The sequence below is a fragment of the Aquarana catesbeiana genome, linkage group LG03, assembly GCF_042186555.1.
Source record: "Aquarana catesbeiana isolate 2022-GZ linkage group LG03, ASM4218655v1, whole genome shotgun sequence".
Classification (NCBI taxonomy): Eukaryota; Metazoa; Chordata; class Amphibia; order Anura; family Ranidae; genus Aquarana; species Aquarana catesbeiana.
In genome coordinates this window covers 328,932,639-328,949,023 of record NC_133326.1, presented here as the reverse complement: position 1 = coordinate 328,949,023, position 16,385 = coordinate 328,932,639, and the positions used below count along the sequence as shown (strand labels likewise).

The 16,385-nt window shown below is 42.2% G+C and overlaps 1 long non-coding RNA gene across 1 annotated transcript in view; it reads right to left on the bottom strand.

Moving 5' to 3' along the window:
* The window catches only part of LOC141134546 (uncharacterized), an 82,414-nt gene extending 66,276 nt beyond the window's left edge, over positions 1 to 16,138 (bottom strand). The window contains exon 1 of the long non-coding RNA XR_012243196.1: positions 15,490 to 16,138. This is a non-coding gene — a long non-coding RNA (uncharacterized lncRNA). The remainder of the gene's footprint in view (positions 1 to 15,489) is intronic.
* Between the last annotated feature and the right edge of the window lie 247 nt (positions 16,139 to 16,385).

Sequence of the window (16,385 nt, the reverse complement as noted above, 5' to 3'; positions counted from 1 at the left end):
AAGACGGTGAACCTCTAGATACTGGATCTAATGCTGCTGAAAAGTAAGCGACTGGTCTTTGTTTTACATGTGCCTGTGTCAGAACACCTGTGGCATGTCCAGTGATCTCAGCAATGTACAGATTAAATATCTTGGTGTAATCTGGTATACCAATAGCCAGGGCAGAAATCAACTTTTTCAAAGTGATAAACGACTCATAAGCTACTTCTGTAAGCATATACGGTACAATTTTCAAACAATCGTATAATGGCTGCATCAAAGCGCTAGCATGTGGTATCCACTGTCTACAATATGACACGATACCTAAAAACATACGCAATTGTTTGAAATTCCGTGGGGGTAACATTCCCTTTATCACTTGAACCCTCTCCTCAGTGAGATGTCTCGTACCCTGTGATATACAATGTCCCAAAAAGATAACTTTTTCCTGACACACTTGCAACTTTTTCTTATTAACCTTGCAACCTTTTTCTGCCAAAAATCGCAACAAATTAAGGGTGGTGTGCAAGCTTTCAGTCTTTCACTTATCTGTGGAATTAATCCTTCCATAAACTGTCTATTGAAGGCTCGGATCGTGACTGGCAGCTCTAAATCCATTCCCTCATCTGCCATCATACTTTCTATAGATAAGTAAAATTCTGATACAGTCTGTCCTGGCATTTGTTTCATGGGTGATATTGACCCCCCCTCTTGTTGTATTGCCTGACAGAAAGCTTCTAATCTAGCAATAAAAGGAGCCCTTGAGTCTATATGTCTGACATGTCCTGTCTCCAGTATTGCCATCCCCCTCAGCTCGGTCTGCAGGTCAGTCATAAACTGGTTAAACAGGGTCAGAGTCATTTTATGTCTGCATAATCCCTCCCCATCCTGCCAGGTTGCTTCATGTGTATTCATTTAATTGTGTCACAAATCTACAGAAAACAGCTGGCTTTACTATAATGCATGTATCAATGCGTACGGGGGCTACAGTTTCTGAATGAAATTCTTATACTCCACAAACCTGAAAAAAAAAAAAACATTCTCTACCCTTAAGTACAGGATATATCTTGTGTGGTTTACGTTCTATGTCAGTATATGGGGGTGGGATGGTTGAACTAAGATTATTTAAAATTTCAACATTTTTTGTTCTTCTGTCTTTCATATCCCAACCATCACAGTCTGGATTATACTTCCACCCCTCTTCTTTCGCTCTATTTGAGACCTTAATTAAGCATTGAACCTGACGCATCCATTGCTTCTCTAACACCTCTCCTTGTCTGTCCCTTTTTTATTTCACTCCATACATCCGGGTCTAAGCCCGCTGCTCCTTTCACCTTAAATTTACGAAGGACATCCTTTAAGTCCTGTGCTTCGGTTTTCCCATAAATGTTCTTAATTATCTGTGGCACCGTATAGTGCGCCACAATTCCCTGACGGGGTTTTGTGTTCCTCTGGCCCATTCTAACAGTCCTGCCTAGGTAGCGTGTGGGACACTTAGTGTACAATATAATGCGGCTACAACATATACAAGAATGAATAATTACTTTATATGCTAGCCCAATAACAAACCAGCTAAGTTACACTAGTTCCTCGTTGCCTTCCTCCTAGGGTGCTAGAATACTAGAAACCTCTTCCGGAATGAGATTTCTGAAATCGAATTACTTTATATGCTAGCCCAATAACAAATAATTACTTTATATGCTAGCCCAATAACAAACCAGAATGCGGCTACAACATATACAAAAATGCGGCTACAACATATACAAGCATTCCTTTAAGTGGCCAGGTATCCGACTAGATCTCCGGACTTTTGGAGATCTTATTCCCTCCCCGTATCTGGGAATCCCTCTCATACACTCTTATCCCTGCTTTATGGAGCAGACAGGGCTTATACTCTCAACCCGTCTATGGTTTATGAGTTAGATGTGAGGTTAAGCATAAGCGTCAGACCCCCAAGCTCACAAGCCCTCAAGTTCCCAATCATGTGAGGTAAGGCGCATTCCGTTGCTTAGTTCGGCAATCCCCTTCTAACTCATACCATCCTTGACAAGGCTCATTCACTTTCTCAACAAGACAGACAAGACAGACACAGACAACAAAACAAACAAATAATTCCAGCAATATAAACTAAAATATGCAGTAATTCTAGACTCACCACTACAGAGGCTGGTGTTTTAAAACCAGGAGAACCGTAACTGACAGAACGGATAGGCACAAATCAGGGGAGCACAGAATATAAGAAAAATAAAGCTTACCTGCGCAGGTTTTTTGATCTGTGGTTCCCGGAATGCCTGTCCTTTCGTTCCGTCAGCGTAGCTCAGCCACCTCTTGTAGCAACTTGGTGGGTCCCTGTTCAGGCGCCAAAATGTTAGGATCAACTTTTAAATAAGTTGCTTTAAGTTTATCTTGCTTTGTCAAATTATTGCTTCTATAGGAATTAAGACACAGAGTCAGAAATCCGTGTATCAGTTCTTGAGCATAATGGACTGCTGCTTTTTACTTCTTTCAAAGGCCTTTTATAGGCAATTATACAAACAATAGCATCAGCACAACCCCACAAAGGGCAAGGGTAAACAACAACAGGAGTCACCTGGGCTACGAACACAAGCTTCAACACCATGGCAATACAGTTACAAGAAAACAAAAGCAGCTTCAATTGAGTTCAACAGCCAAAAAGTTACATTCATAACAGATTTACACGTAGGCATTATATTAAGTGAGAACTCTAAATTAAATCCCTGACCTTATCAGGGGTGAGGGGCGAAATCACACCAAATACCCACCTGAGTGAGTTGGACCATCCTCCTCCTCCTGCCACAACTCCACCACCACAGCCACAGCGTGGAAGGAAGCATGGAAGGAAGACCAGAGAGTGATGACCTGAGTTCAGTCTGGTCTGACAAAAGATGCAGGCTCTTGTATGACCACAGCCTGGGGACAAAGATGTCATCTGCTGCTTTCATGATCTCTGGGACTTCTGGACCAGACTGCACTCCTTTAGATATGGACTCCTCAGGCCACCAATTTTGCCATGAAATAATTAATGTGTGCCCTGGGGGCCAAAGGCTTCACCAATTTCTGCTGTTTCTCCAGCGTTGCCTCCCTCTTTGGTTCTGAGCCCTTAATAAAGGAATTTTTGTTTCAATTATACTCGCCTATGTGTGTTTTCCTTCAAAAAGGACAATTTGTTTGTGAGGAGGCAGGTACATTTCAAAAATACAATGTGAAATTAACAAGAGACACCAATACCAAACAATCTCCTTGAGATTAAAGATTAAATAATACCAGATGATAATAGTGTTGTGGTAACTTGACACACAAAACACACACAAAAATATTCAGGATCTAAAATAAAAAAAATAAAAATTAACAACAAGATCAGGCTTGAAAACAATACAAACCAAAAAAAAAAAAATTATATATATTTTTTTTCCGATGTGACAAATCTAAATATATTGATGAAATCACAATAAATAATAAAGAAAGAAGTCTGTCTGAATATGAGCAGCAAAAATACTTCATTCTTCTAGCAGAGTGCGCTGTATTAAACAATTTTAAACATTGAAGCCTAATGAAAGTGCTCTATCCATTCTGAACACTAATTTTACCAGACCGAGCTGTTCCGTCTCGGAATTTCTTCTGAGCATGCGTGGCACTTTGTGCGTCAGAATTGGCCACACATGGTCGGAATTGACTCGATCGGATTTTGTTGTCGGAAAATTTTATAGCCTGCTCTCAAACTTTGTGTGTCGGAAAATCCGATGGAAAATGTCCGATGGAGCCCACACACGGTCAGAATTTTCGACGACAAGCTCCGATTGCACATTTTCCGTCGGAATGTCCGACCGTGTGTACGGGGCATTATTGTGTGGCACTGCAGATGATTACAGCTTAAAGTGTTTGTTACCCCAACACTTCATATTCCTGATATATCCCTGCTGTATCATGTACTTGTAGGAGAAAGTCTCCCGTTCTCTTTGTATTGCTTCCTTTATGTGAAATCTCTGGTGTTCCTGCCAGTCCCGCTCCTGTCCTATTAAAATCTGACCACACTAAGCAGGTGAGAACAGCATGGTCAGTTCTCTAGCTATGCTAGGAACTCTGTGTACTCTTCTCCAATGATCAGACTTGCCCTGACATGCCCCCACTGCACAGCCATTCACTGGCAAGCTCCGTGTACTGCTGCTTCCCCTCCCCCCAGCTCTTATGCAGCTGAGAACACAGGGAATATGATCACTTATAAAAAAGGGAAACATTTATAATTTTTTTTTTTTTTTATATCTATACAAAAATGTTTTTCCTTTCATTTCTATTTTAAACTGAATGGGTTGTCTTACATGTAGATCGTTTACAATCACTTAAAGGAGAAGTCCAGCCTGAACTCATTCGGCTGGGCTTCTCCTATGTGACCCATTTTCAGCACTGAGGTAATGTACAAACTCATGCAGTACTTATTCCTGGAAACTGCTCTGTATATTAAGCTGTAAAAACTTTGAGTGCTTAAAGGGTTGATTGGTGATTCACCCAAGACCTCTGCTCTGGGGCCATTACTACCAGTGCTAACCGCCGCACAATTATGACCTATTGTATCATAGGCAGAGCATACTGACAGGCAAAATTATAGCAAAGGTTCCTTGTGGCCTTGTGGAGGGAGGTACAGGCATGAAACATGTTGATCTAAAAGCATATATACCAAGAAGTCATTATTATTATATAATGCATGGGTCCTGGGCCAATAATAGTATTGTATTGTAGTACTGGATATAAAAAAATGTCCAGATGTGTACATAAGCGATAAAGCGGTAGACAAGCTAACATCTGGCTTCTCCTCCAAAAGCCTTTTACACTGAATTCTGGTCACATGATGAGCTGAATACTGAAACAGCTGCTACCTCTTGTCTCCACTGAGTCAGACATGTAAACGGTGATGAATGGTGCTTCAGCCAGGTTGTACAGACACTTCAGCGCTGAAAGACATCATCGCTGAATAGACTATATGTTGTTCCTTACACTTAGAGATATACTTAGAGGAAAGCATGTATTGGCATATAATGAGCCATTATTATTTTGAGGTATGAACCTAATCTTTGCATAGTATTCAGTACAATCCAATCGTACTTTTTCTTCACAGACAATGGTGGTGAAACCCACAGATGTTCCCATACATATAATGACTACATATGTAAACCCAAAAAGAAAAACTTTATATATTGCAGCTTACCAAATGTGATGGATACGTTCATTTTCTTTTTCAGGCTTTTTTTCTCTATTTTCACATCGTAATCCTACAAATAACACTCTAATGCCGCGTACACACGATCGGAAATGCCGCCAGCAAAACTCCGATGAGGAAAATGCAACCGTGTGTATGCTCCATCGGTCTTTTGCTGGCGGAATTCCAGCCAGCAAAAGATTGGGAGCCTGTTCTCTATTTTTCGGTCGGGAAAAGTTCCTATCCGAAAATGTGTTCTTCTGTATGCAATTCGGACGCACAAAAACAAATCACGCATGCTCTGAAACAATTTGACGCATGATCGGAAGCATTGAACTTAATTTTCTCGGCTCGTCGTAGTGTTGTACGTCACCGTGTTCTTGATGGTCGAAAGTTCAGAGAACGTTTGTGTGACCGTGTGTATGCAAGGCAAGCTTGAGCGGAATTCCCTCGGAAAAACCATCCAAGTTTTTTCTGATGGAAATTCGGATCGTGTGTACGCGGCATTACTTTCCTAGACTAAATATGCTCACTTCTCCATGGCATCAATGGAAGGTGCTATGATTGTTACCCAGGCTACTTTCTTGATTTTAACTACAGACAGGTCCTCCTCTTTTCGACTTGGTTCACATCAATGCATTTTTGGTGCTTTTTGCATTTTGCAGATTTGCACCACAGAACACGTTCCATAAGAAACCATGTTACATGGACTGTAGTGCAAATCTGCAAAATGCAAAAAGCACAGAAAAATGCATAGGTGTGAACCAGGCCTAAATCTCCATCACGTGGCAGACCAGGGAATTGGTAGTTTACAGAAGGCAGCTTCAAATCATTGTATCCTGATGGCAGGGAAACCTCCCGCTGTCAGAAAACAATAGCGCAGTAGGAGGGATTCACCCATCAACACTAATTGTGCTGATGTGGGAATCAAGCTATTTTTTTTTTTTCCTTCAACCCTTGTTGAATAAAAGAAAATTTTATAATCTAAAGCCAGACTTAAGATCGTTTGTTCTTTCAGTTCAGTTTACAGGAAGTGACAAGGCCACAGCATTTCTAACAAGATTAAAGCGGAGTTCCACCCAAAAATGGAACTTCCGTTTTTCGGAATCCTTCCTCCGGTGTCACATTTGGCACCTTTCAGGGGGGAGCAGATACCTGTCTAATCCAGGTCTTTGCTCCCACTTCCGGGCATAGATAGCCGTAGTATCTGCGGCTATCCAAGCCACATCCGGCGCCTCCTCCGCCCCCTGCCCCCCGCTGTCTTCTAGGAGACACACAGGTCCCAGAAGACAGCAGGGACCAGTGGGATCGCGCAGCACGACTCGCACATGCGCAGTAGGGAACCAGGCTGTGAAGCTGCAAGGCTTCACTTCCTGTTTCCCTTACCGAAGATGGTGGTGCCTCCACCCGAGAGCCGAGGGACAGATCGGCTTCAGGTGCCGACATCGCAGGCGCCCTGGACAGGTAGGTGTCCATATTTTAAAAGTCAGCAGCTGCAGTATTTGTAACGGCTGACTTTTAAAAAAAAAAAAAATTGGCGGAACTCCGCTTTAACAGGTATTTTCTGTACTTGCTGAAAATATTTATAGTCTAAAAAAAAAAAAATGCAGCTGACACATCTTTCGTTTTTGTTCTTGAGTCGAGATATCCTTTAAACACACGTCCATGTGAGAGTACTTGAGTCTGCTGATTGAGAACTATTAAAAAATATTTTAGGGAGCTCTGAAGTCACTGTGCAAAGAATGCCTGTTTGGGTGGGTTGCCACCTGCCAAGTTTTAATAGTTACATTCCCCTTCTTTAAGTGCTGTGGGCACAATGACCCCACCCCCACAGTACATCCAGATCTGACTCTTACAAGAGTGTATTTGTGAATAAAGCTTGCTATCACTGTTTGCAGGCTTTATTCATAACTACATTGTTACATTTGTTACGGTTCTTTTCGGTGTTTCTGTTTAGGCTCGGTTCACACTAGGACGACTTGTCAGGCGACCTAGGTCGCCTGACAAGTAGCGTCCCGTTCAGTACAATGGAACCGTTCTAAGGGGAGCGACGCAAGTCGCTCCGACTTAGAAAAAGGTTCCTGTACGACTTTGGGGGCGACTTGTGGCGACTTGCATAGACTTCTATACAGAAGTCGTTTTCCAAGTCGCCCGGGCAGTCGTGTGCAGGTCGCCTCGGTGAGGCGACCTGCAAGTCGTGCCGCCTCTGGTGTGAACCGAGGCTTAGACTAAAAGCTTGTCCTTTGTTCTGTACATAATATTAGTTCCAGCAAACTTGCAAGTGTAATAGATTTTTTTAAAGTGGCTGCGACAGGGAGCCTTCCCCACTGGCAGAACACATTGATTAGTGTTGCCAGTGGCACTGATCACTTGGGGAAAAACCCTGATAGGCTGGTTGTACACAAGTTTATTGATAGATTGACTTGTGTGCAATCAGCTAGCCCATACGTGGATTGAAATGCAGCCAGTCCCTGCTGAACCGGCCAAATTTCGATCCATGTGGGACTGGCTTAAAAAGACTGAAGAAAAATGGTAAAACCCGTGCCTGTTTTTCCTTGCTCACATGGTCGTGACACATGCTTTTCACTATCTTATCACTTCACTATCTTTTTAACTATCCTGTGGTTTTCCATGGACCAAAAGGTGGTAACTCTACTTTTTATCTAAAAGAAAGATCTGGCACCTATGGGTGTATGTGGAGCAGGGGCGGATCCAGAGCCTAGTCTCGGGAGGGGTACTGGCAGAAAATACACTAACTGACCTCCATGCTACACTAACTGACCATTATACTACACTAACTGACCCCCATGCTACACTAACTGACCCCCATGCTACACTAACTGACCCCCATGGTACACTAACTGACCCCCATGGTACACTAACTGACCCCCATGCTACACTAACTGACCCCCATGCTACACTAACTGACCCCCATGCTACACTAACTGACCACTATACTACACTAACTGACCTCCATACTACACTAACTGACCTCCATACTACACTAACTGACCACTATACTACACTAACTGACCCCCATACTACACTAACTGACCCCCATACTACACTAACTGACCCCCATACTACACTAACTGACCCCCATGCTACACTAACTGACCCCCATGCTACACTAACTGACCCCCATGCTACACTAACTGACCCCCATGCTACACTAACTGACCCCCATGCTACACTAACTGACTTTCTCTCTCTCTCTCCCCCCCCCCCCCCCCCGGGCCAGTAACAGGACTGTCACGAGGGAGTCTCACTCACCTTCGTGTCTGCCTGGCCTGACAGTCCGGAGGAGGAGAAGACAGCGGCGGCTCACAATGCTTCTCTCCCCCGCGCTGTAGCTGCCATGTTTAGTGTCCGGCGCAGCGCTCTGTGATTGGGTGTATGGGGGTCATGTGCGGAGGCGGGACTTCAGGAGCAATCACGGACAGGCCAGCTCTAGCCTCACGTGACCCCCATATGCCCAATTACAGGGCGCCAGACACTGAACATGGCGGACGGACACAGGAAGATAAAATTAGGAGGAGACAGCCAGTGACACATACTGGCGCCCCCCTAAATGTCACTCCCGGGGCCACGGCACCCCCCACGCTAGGAGCTCACTCACCTGCCTACTCCCGCTGACTGGCCCGCCCGCACACGAGTCCCTGGGCCCTGACTGGCCTGTTCATTGCACTCATTTCTCGGAGGGGGCAATTGCCCCGTTGCCCCCCCCGGATCCGCCCCTGATGTGGAGGGGGGAGGTAGGGGGGAGCTTACAGGGAAGCTTTTAACAGTTGCCTTTGCTGACTTGTTTTTTAATGTCCATGCTTGATGCTGCTATGCCTATCCTTACTGTACAACCTGGATAGTCATTTACTGGGAAAAAGCATGTATACTGGCTGAAAAAAAAAAAAAAAAAAAAGACTCATCTATGGGCTGCCTTACAGTATGCTTTTGTTGAGTCACTTTTCTAGGTGCAACAGTAAGTGTAACTAAATCACAGTATCAGTAAAAGTTAATAAAATAGCTGTGAAATAAAACATCATGCATTAGGTTAATACTATGTAGTAATTTCTGCATTTAGACACCTGAAGAAGGTAAAGAGACAAAGAATATTTGTCAGCAGAGAATAAAAAGCTGTAATGATGCCAACAGCAGGGAAATCTGGCATTTTCCCTAGCATATGGAGACAATAGACTAATGTTCACTGTGCTGGAAATGGTTGTATTCTGTTGTGTGATTTTGTGTGCTAAATAGAAATAGAAATCATTATTATTATCGTAGCACCGTTATGTGTAGGCATTGTTGCTAGTAAATTTATCTGCCAGGTATAGTTGCCCTGGCCAATTGATAGGAGATCAATTGATTACACCCTAATTCTGGAATTGCTGCACTTCTCTCTTCTTTCACTAGATGGCCGGGTATCTGGTGGCACTAGATAAGACAAGGGCATTGCAAGGACAGATTAGGAATAGATGGGATATCTCAGCCAATGGGTAGGGATTCTTTTTGGGTCCATTGGCCTGCTGGGAGAGCGTATTTATGTGGGTGAGATCAGGTGATCAGGGTTCTGTGTCACCTGGACGGCTGTCTGGGTGGATGTGTGTTGTGCTGCCCTGGGCTGCTAGGCAAGAGCCTGAGGCCTATCCCAGGCATATCTGGCTGCTAGGCTATCTGAGGGCCTATCCAGAAGCAAGAGAGCAGCGTAGGGTTGGGATTGCGGCTTGCAGTCCAACCAGGATTGAAGGTTCTGCCGGCCGGAGAACCTGTCATGGTCGGTGGTAGAGGGGAAGCTGTCGCCACTAAGGGACCATCCACCTTTTTACCAGGGACAGCCATAAGTAGCTCAAGCAAGTACCAGAGCAGTGTTCTCACCAACTGGGGACGGTGAAGAGTTGGTAAATTTCAGAAAGTGTCAAGCCAGGGACCCAACCAGCGGAGGTGACACTTGCAGAGCAGTCTTGTGCGCCAAGCCAGGGACTGAGCAGGCTAGTGGGGTGACGCCTGAGGAGTATCTGTGAGTGCCAAGCTAGGGACCCAGCAGGGACGGAGGGGTGACGCTTAAGGAAGATACTCGGTGATAGGGTTGAAATAATGACTTAGAGTTCTATTTAAATTGTTTGTGCTCCTTTCTTACCTGTGTACGTATCAATTGTTCTATTTAAATTGTTTGTGCTCCTTTCTTACCTATGTACGTATCAATTGTTCTATCAATCTGTATCTAGATGGAATTTGGAACTGCTGAATAATCATTACATGTTCGCTGATGAGAAACTCTTTGTACCTTAACCTCATTTGGTAATGCCGATAAGATTACTGCTTTTGGAACTGCCTATAAAAGAAGTAAAGGGAGCAGTCCTTTTGGGGGATGCTCAGAACTGTGATACAGACATACCTGACTCCGTGTCATTATTCTTATAGAAGCAATAATTTGGCAAAGCAATATAAACTTAAGCAACTTGTTTAAAAGTTGAACCTAACATCGGTGAAGAAGATTAGAAGGGCTCAGGAGATCCAGTGGCAGTGGATCAGCGGGTCTAGTTGATAGACTGGGAGCTCATTTGAGTGAAGATAGAAAAAGGAGACTGTCGAGGAAGTGAAAGAGTTCATCGCAAGCTTTGTTAGAAATTTTTCAAGATTCTTGCCATAGGAGACAGCATGCCTACACATGCACATGTGGCGTCCGGCTGGGTGCCTTTCCCTGCATGGCTGTCTACCTATAGAAGTCTTGGAGTCTACCAATTAACATTGCAACTACTAAAGGGTGTCCTGGCCCTAAAACCTCCCACAGTTCTGTTTTTTTTTAGTAATCTCTGCTTTCAAGAAGTGTCTGGTGCCCATTAATCTACCTTACATTCCACCCACCATGCCTCGTAACCCATGCTACACAGAAGGATGTCAGCTGTCCCTAACTCTGGAGGTCACTATTAGGCCTGGAGAGGCTCGGGACTTGGCTACATTATTATTATTATTATTATTATTAATAATAATAATGTATAATAATAGTCAACTTTGAGTAATGTTTGTGCTGTGTCCTCCATCTCCAAAATACAAATAGTATTAAAAAGCCATACAAGAAAATAATTTACCAAAAATAAAAAATACTTGCCCTGACCTTGGCCTCTAATGCTTCCTGGTGACTTCACCATGCCTCATTGCTGCCTACCAGGAAAGCAGGGAGCTCCAAAAACTGCAAGAGTGCAGTCCAACCTATTGTAGAAGTACATTCGAGCTCCCAGTGGTCCCAGGATGAGCAGTGATGTTACCTATGCCTCCTGGGAGCGTTGGAAGGTGAGGTGAGTATTTTTCATTTTAATTTTATTTTTTGATCAAACTTTTTATTTTTGTTTGGTTTTTTAAGATATTTGTATTTGGGGGTTGGGATTGGAAGGTGTGCTTCAAGGCCCAACTCCAGTTAAAACAATTGTTTTTAGCTTTAGAATGAGTAGGGATGGTTTAGAACTTCTGTTGCTGTGTCCCTAATGGCAAGACCCACTATTCCCAATCTAAACCTTCCAATTCTGCAGAGAAAAAAATCTGAAAAGATCTGAAATGTTTCACTTTCCTTTAGAAGAGGAAATTAAAAGAGGATTATACATTAAAAAATGATCCACATAGTAAACTCTATGAATAGTTTTTACTTTTAGGTCACTGTAAAAGACACCCAGGAATTCTCTGCAAATGCTGAAAGTTTAACTTCTGTATAGCATTTGGGTTCTTTTCTGTAAAAGCTGTAAACGTGCAGAATATTTTTTCACATGAACGGATTCTAAGTGACTAAGCAGAATGGTTTAAATATGGGCTGCCTAGAATATAAATGGCTGCAAATTGTTTTTTAAAAATAACATTGTAGAATGTTGATGCATGGGGTATCCCGACTGTCTTTTGTGGGTCAGAAAGGATTTTTCTCCTTTTGGAGCAAGTTGGGTCATTTGCTTAAAGTGGATGGAAACCCTCACATATACCCAGTGAAGTAAATTGCCTCAGATTATACACAGAGATGAAACAAATCTCCCTACATAAGTTCTACATGTACAGTATATCTGCTGTTCAGATCGTGTTAAAGATGTTCTCTTCCTGTTGAATACTGGAAGTGAAGTCTGGGCATACAGCCAAGACAGCTGATTGGAGAAAAGGTGCACACACCTCCCTCCTTATAGGCAGAGGCTTTCAGAGCTGTTCTGTGACATGGCAAGCTCTCTGCTAATCTATTTATAGCAACCTCCCTCTAAACAAAATTCAGGCTGGTTTTATCTCAGTTGATGGAGAACTTGTCAGAAGTTTTCATGCTGATAACAGAAGAATGGAGCAGGAGAAAGCCACAAGACTTGGTGCTTTGAAGAGAGATAAGAAAACACTGCAGATATATGTGCCCAGCTCAAATTTCATGAATCGGGTTTACATCCACTTTAACCTGGGCATACACTAGTAGAATTTTGTTTGATATTTTTTGTTTTAACCACTTCAGCCCCAGAAGCCATTTTTTGCGATTCGGCACTGCGTCTTTTAACTGACAATTGTGCGGTCGTGTGACTTTGTACCCAAACAAAATTGATGTCCTTTTTTTCCCACAAATAGAGCTTTCTTTTGGTGGTATTTGATCACCTCTGCGGTTTTTATTTTTTGTGCTATAAACGAAAAAAGGGCGACAATTTTTGAAAAAAAGCAATATTTTTTACTCTTTGCTATAATAAATATCCCCCAAAAATATATAAAAAAACAAATTTTTTCCTCAGTTTAGGCCGATATGTATTCTTCTACATATTTTTGGTAAAAATAAAATCGCAATAAGTGTATATTGATTGGCTTGTGCAAAAGTTATAGCGTCTACAAAATATGGGATAGTGTTATGGCATTTTTCTTAATATTTTTTAATTAGTAATAGCGGCGATCTGCGATTTTTATCGTGACTGCGACATTATGGTGGACACATCGGACACTTTTTACACTATTTTGGGACCATTGTCATTTATAGAGCGATCAGTGCTATAAAAATGCACTGATTACTGTGTAAAGGACACTGGCAAAGAAGGGGTTAACCACTAGGGGGCGATGAAGGGGTTAAGTGTGTCCTAGGGAGTGTTTCTAACTGTGGGGGAGGGGCTACCTAGGATATGACAGCGATCACTGCTCCCGATCACAGGGAGCAGTGGATCTCTGTCATTACACAAGGCAGAACGGGGAAATGCCTTGTTTACATAGGCATCTCCCCGTTCTTCCTCTCCACACCGCAAGAGAACATCGTTACCTGGGACCTGCGGGCACGCTGCCGCGCGCCGAAAGGCGGCAAATTTAAAGCGACATATCTGTACGCCCATTTACCTGCCTGTGCCATTCTGCCGACATACATCTGTGTGCGGTGGTCGTTAGGAATGCTTGTTTGATTTCCTAATTGTTAGTGGGATCAAATTGACATTCGTTTTCAACCATAGTGACGAGGAAATTCTAAAGAGCAGGATGTAACATTTTTCTGGAATGAATTTCTTAACAGTGTATGTGATTTTCTGAAATTATTCATTCCAAAATGAACGTTAAAAGCAAATGAAATGTTGAAGTACTTTTGAATGACATTTGTCCAGTCATCAAATGTGCAAAGAATATTCATACAAACGTTTGTTCAAATATCTACTTGTGTATAGCTGGCTTTAGCATACAAGTCTTGATTTCCTCTGACTTCACTGTCTACATTCTTGTCCTGGTCTGAAGGCATTGAAGCAAGGGGCACCTACCCATAACTAGCATTGTCAAGAGGTCAGCAATGGTAGCCTACATATTTCTCCTAGACATAAGTGCAGTAACAGGCACAGAAGAAAAGGTTATAGATAACATGGGTCACAAAAGGTCATGTGTACACTGGAGCTATCAAAGTGATATAGAACTATCATGGTATCATAATAAGAGGGCCATTTTGAAGTAACCGCTAGTTAGTTAGTAAGAGAACTGAGGCATGTTGAATTTGTTTTAGTAAACTCTATCCAAGTGAAATATATACAACAAATAATTCTGCACTACCCAAACAGCAAGCAGCTAACACAGCCAACAGGATATAAGCCGAACTCAAAAAAACAAAAATAGTGTAGGGCTAATATAACAAAACATAAAAAAACAACCATGTATTGCATAACATGAACAATGGATTCCTCCCATACACCCTTCACAAAGGAGGACATAAAGGGTGCATAAAAAGCAGAAAAGTCCTAATAGTCCTCAGGAAATATGTCTGGCAAAATGAGGTTAGTCTTCAATATATATGTGACTTCATATTGCACACATCCATAGACAAAGACAAGGATGATTCAAAGGTACACCACCACCGACAATAAGAAGGCTTACCGGAACCTTTGGACCCAATGAAACCTACGTTTGAATGGGTCAAACAAGCTTTGGTCATCAACGGCTGCTGAACTTCGATGGAGAATGGAAAAGGGTCCAAAGGTGATATATGGAACCGTATGAGCCTCCGGGGTGATATCCTCAGTAAAATTGGTTATATTGAAAGGGGAAAAACAAAGAGAGGCCACATAGTGTAACCCCGTATAAAAAATATGACAAATTTATTATAAAAGAATTACACTCACATGTAAATATATAAAACCAGCGCTGTATAGATAAAAAATGGCGGCAGTGGGGTCCTACCCTAGCCTACATATTTCTCCTAGTACCAGCTTCAGAATTACTGGAATGAAGACATAAGTGCAGTAACAGGCACAGAGGAAAAGGTTATAGATAACATGGGTCACAAAGGTGATGTGTACACTGGAGCTATCAAAGTGATATAGAACTATCATGGTATCATAATAAGAGGGCCATTTTGAAGTAACCGCTAGTTAGTTAGTAAGAGAACTGAGGCATGCTGATTTTGTTTTAGTAATCTCTATCCAGGTGGCCACAAATCTCCCCACCAGCTATGAGGCTAATTGAGGTTTGCTGATTTTGCCTGCAGGTTATGCTTTTCAATCCTGTTAAGACAAAAGTAGTGTTATTCATGCTGCTGAGCTACAAAGAGCTAGAGTTTCTGATAAGTGATAGCACAACAGGCACACAATGGATACAAAGACCCCAATGCTCTCTTATCTCTCTCTGTGCATGGACTCTATCAAAGGGGCTCTGCCAGCTCACTCATTAACCAACAAAAGATTGCTGGTGCTAATTAAAGAGTTCATCACAGGCTTTCTTCTGAACTAAAAAAATGCCATCTCAGAAGCAGCAGGACTCTGTTTTGATAAGAAGATAAAGTATGAATCCTTCAATCCAAAGGATTAAAATCAGTGTCATTCCTCCTGAAGGTACCCATAGACCCATACTTGCATGTGCAGGAATGATCCGTCTCCCCTCGGGCACCTATGTCTTGTGGCTCTGCCATAAATATGAATGCTGGGTTTGGCTGAGTGTTTGTGTTTATACCTATGAATAGGAGTGGGGGGAGATACATGTAGACACTGCGGTGCCTGCTATATTAGCTAGGAAACCACAAGAAAGAACAGTGATGGGGCAATGTTTTTTTTTTTTTTTTTTTTTTTAATCATAGCTGAGTGACATTGAATCATCTGCCGACAGTGCACATTGATTTTTATAAATACATGACTTTAACTTGTACTTGCCAAAAAAGTAGTTATGTTTCAAGAGCAGTTTACCAGGCTATCTCTCTATGGATTATTTCATTTTTTTTATTCTTCGTAAGCAATACCTAAAGCAGCTGTCCAATTGCGGTGTCCTCACTTAGGGCAATTAAATTAGCCAGTTTGACCTTTTTGCACAATACTTTCACCTAATCCCTTCATGTACAGCGTCAAAAATGAAAGGTGACACCCTTAGCTGATAGTGAACCATCATAATGGTAAATGTGGTCATCTGTTCATACATGTGATTATGTAACATCTTATTGTGCACAGAGTCTGAAGATTTTTCTCAAGCATGCAAAACTTGCATCAACCACATTTGGTAATCAGCTTGTATGGCCAAATCCCACAAAAAGGAGGGATGTATATTACATCTGTTTATATCCTATATGAAAGGACTGCTCTTCACCTGTAGATTGCAGACATAAACTCAGTTGTTGTAATATATAAAATAATATACGGTGGAGTAAGTTTACATTTATTGGGAAAATGTGCTTAGTTCAATGAAGATTGCGATACATTAGGAGTTACCTTGGAGTTGTCTGAATATTATAGTTATAATAATACCTCAACAGTTTTTA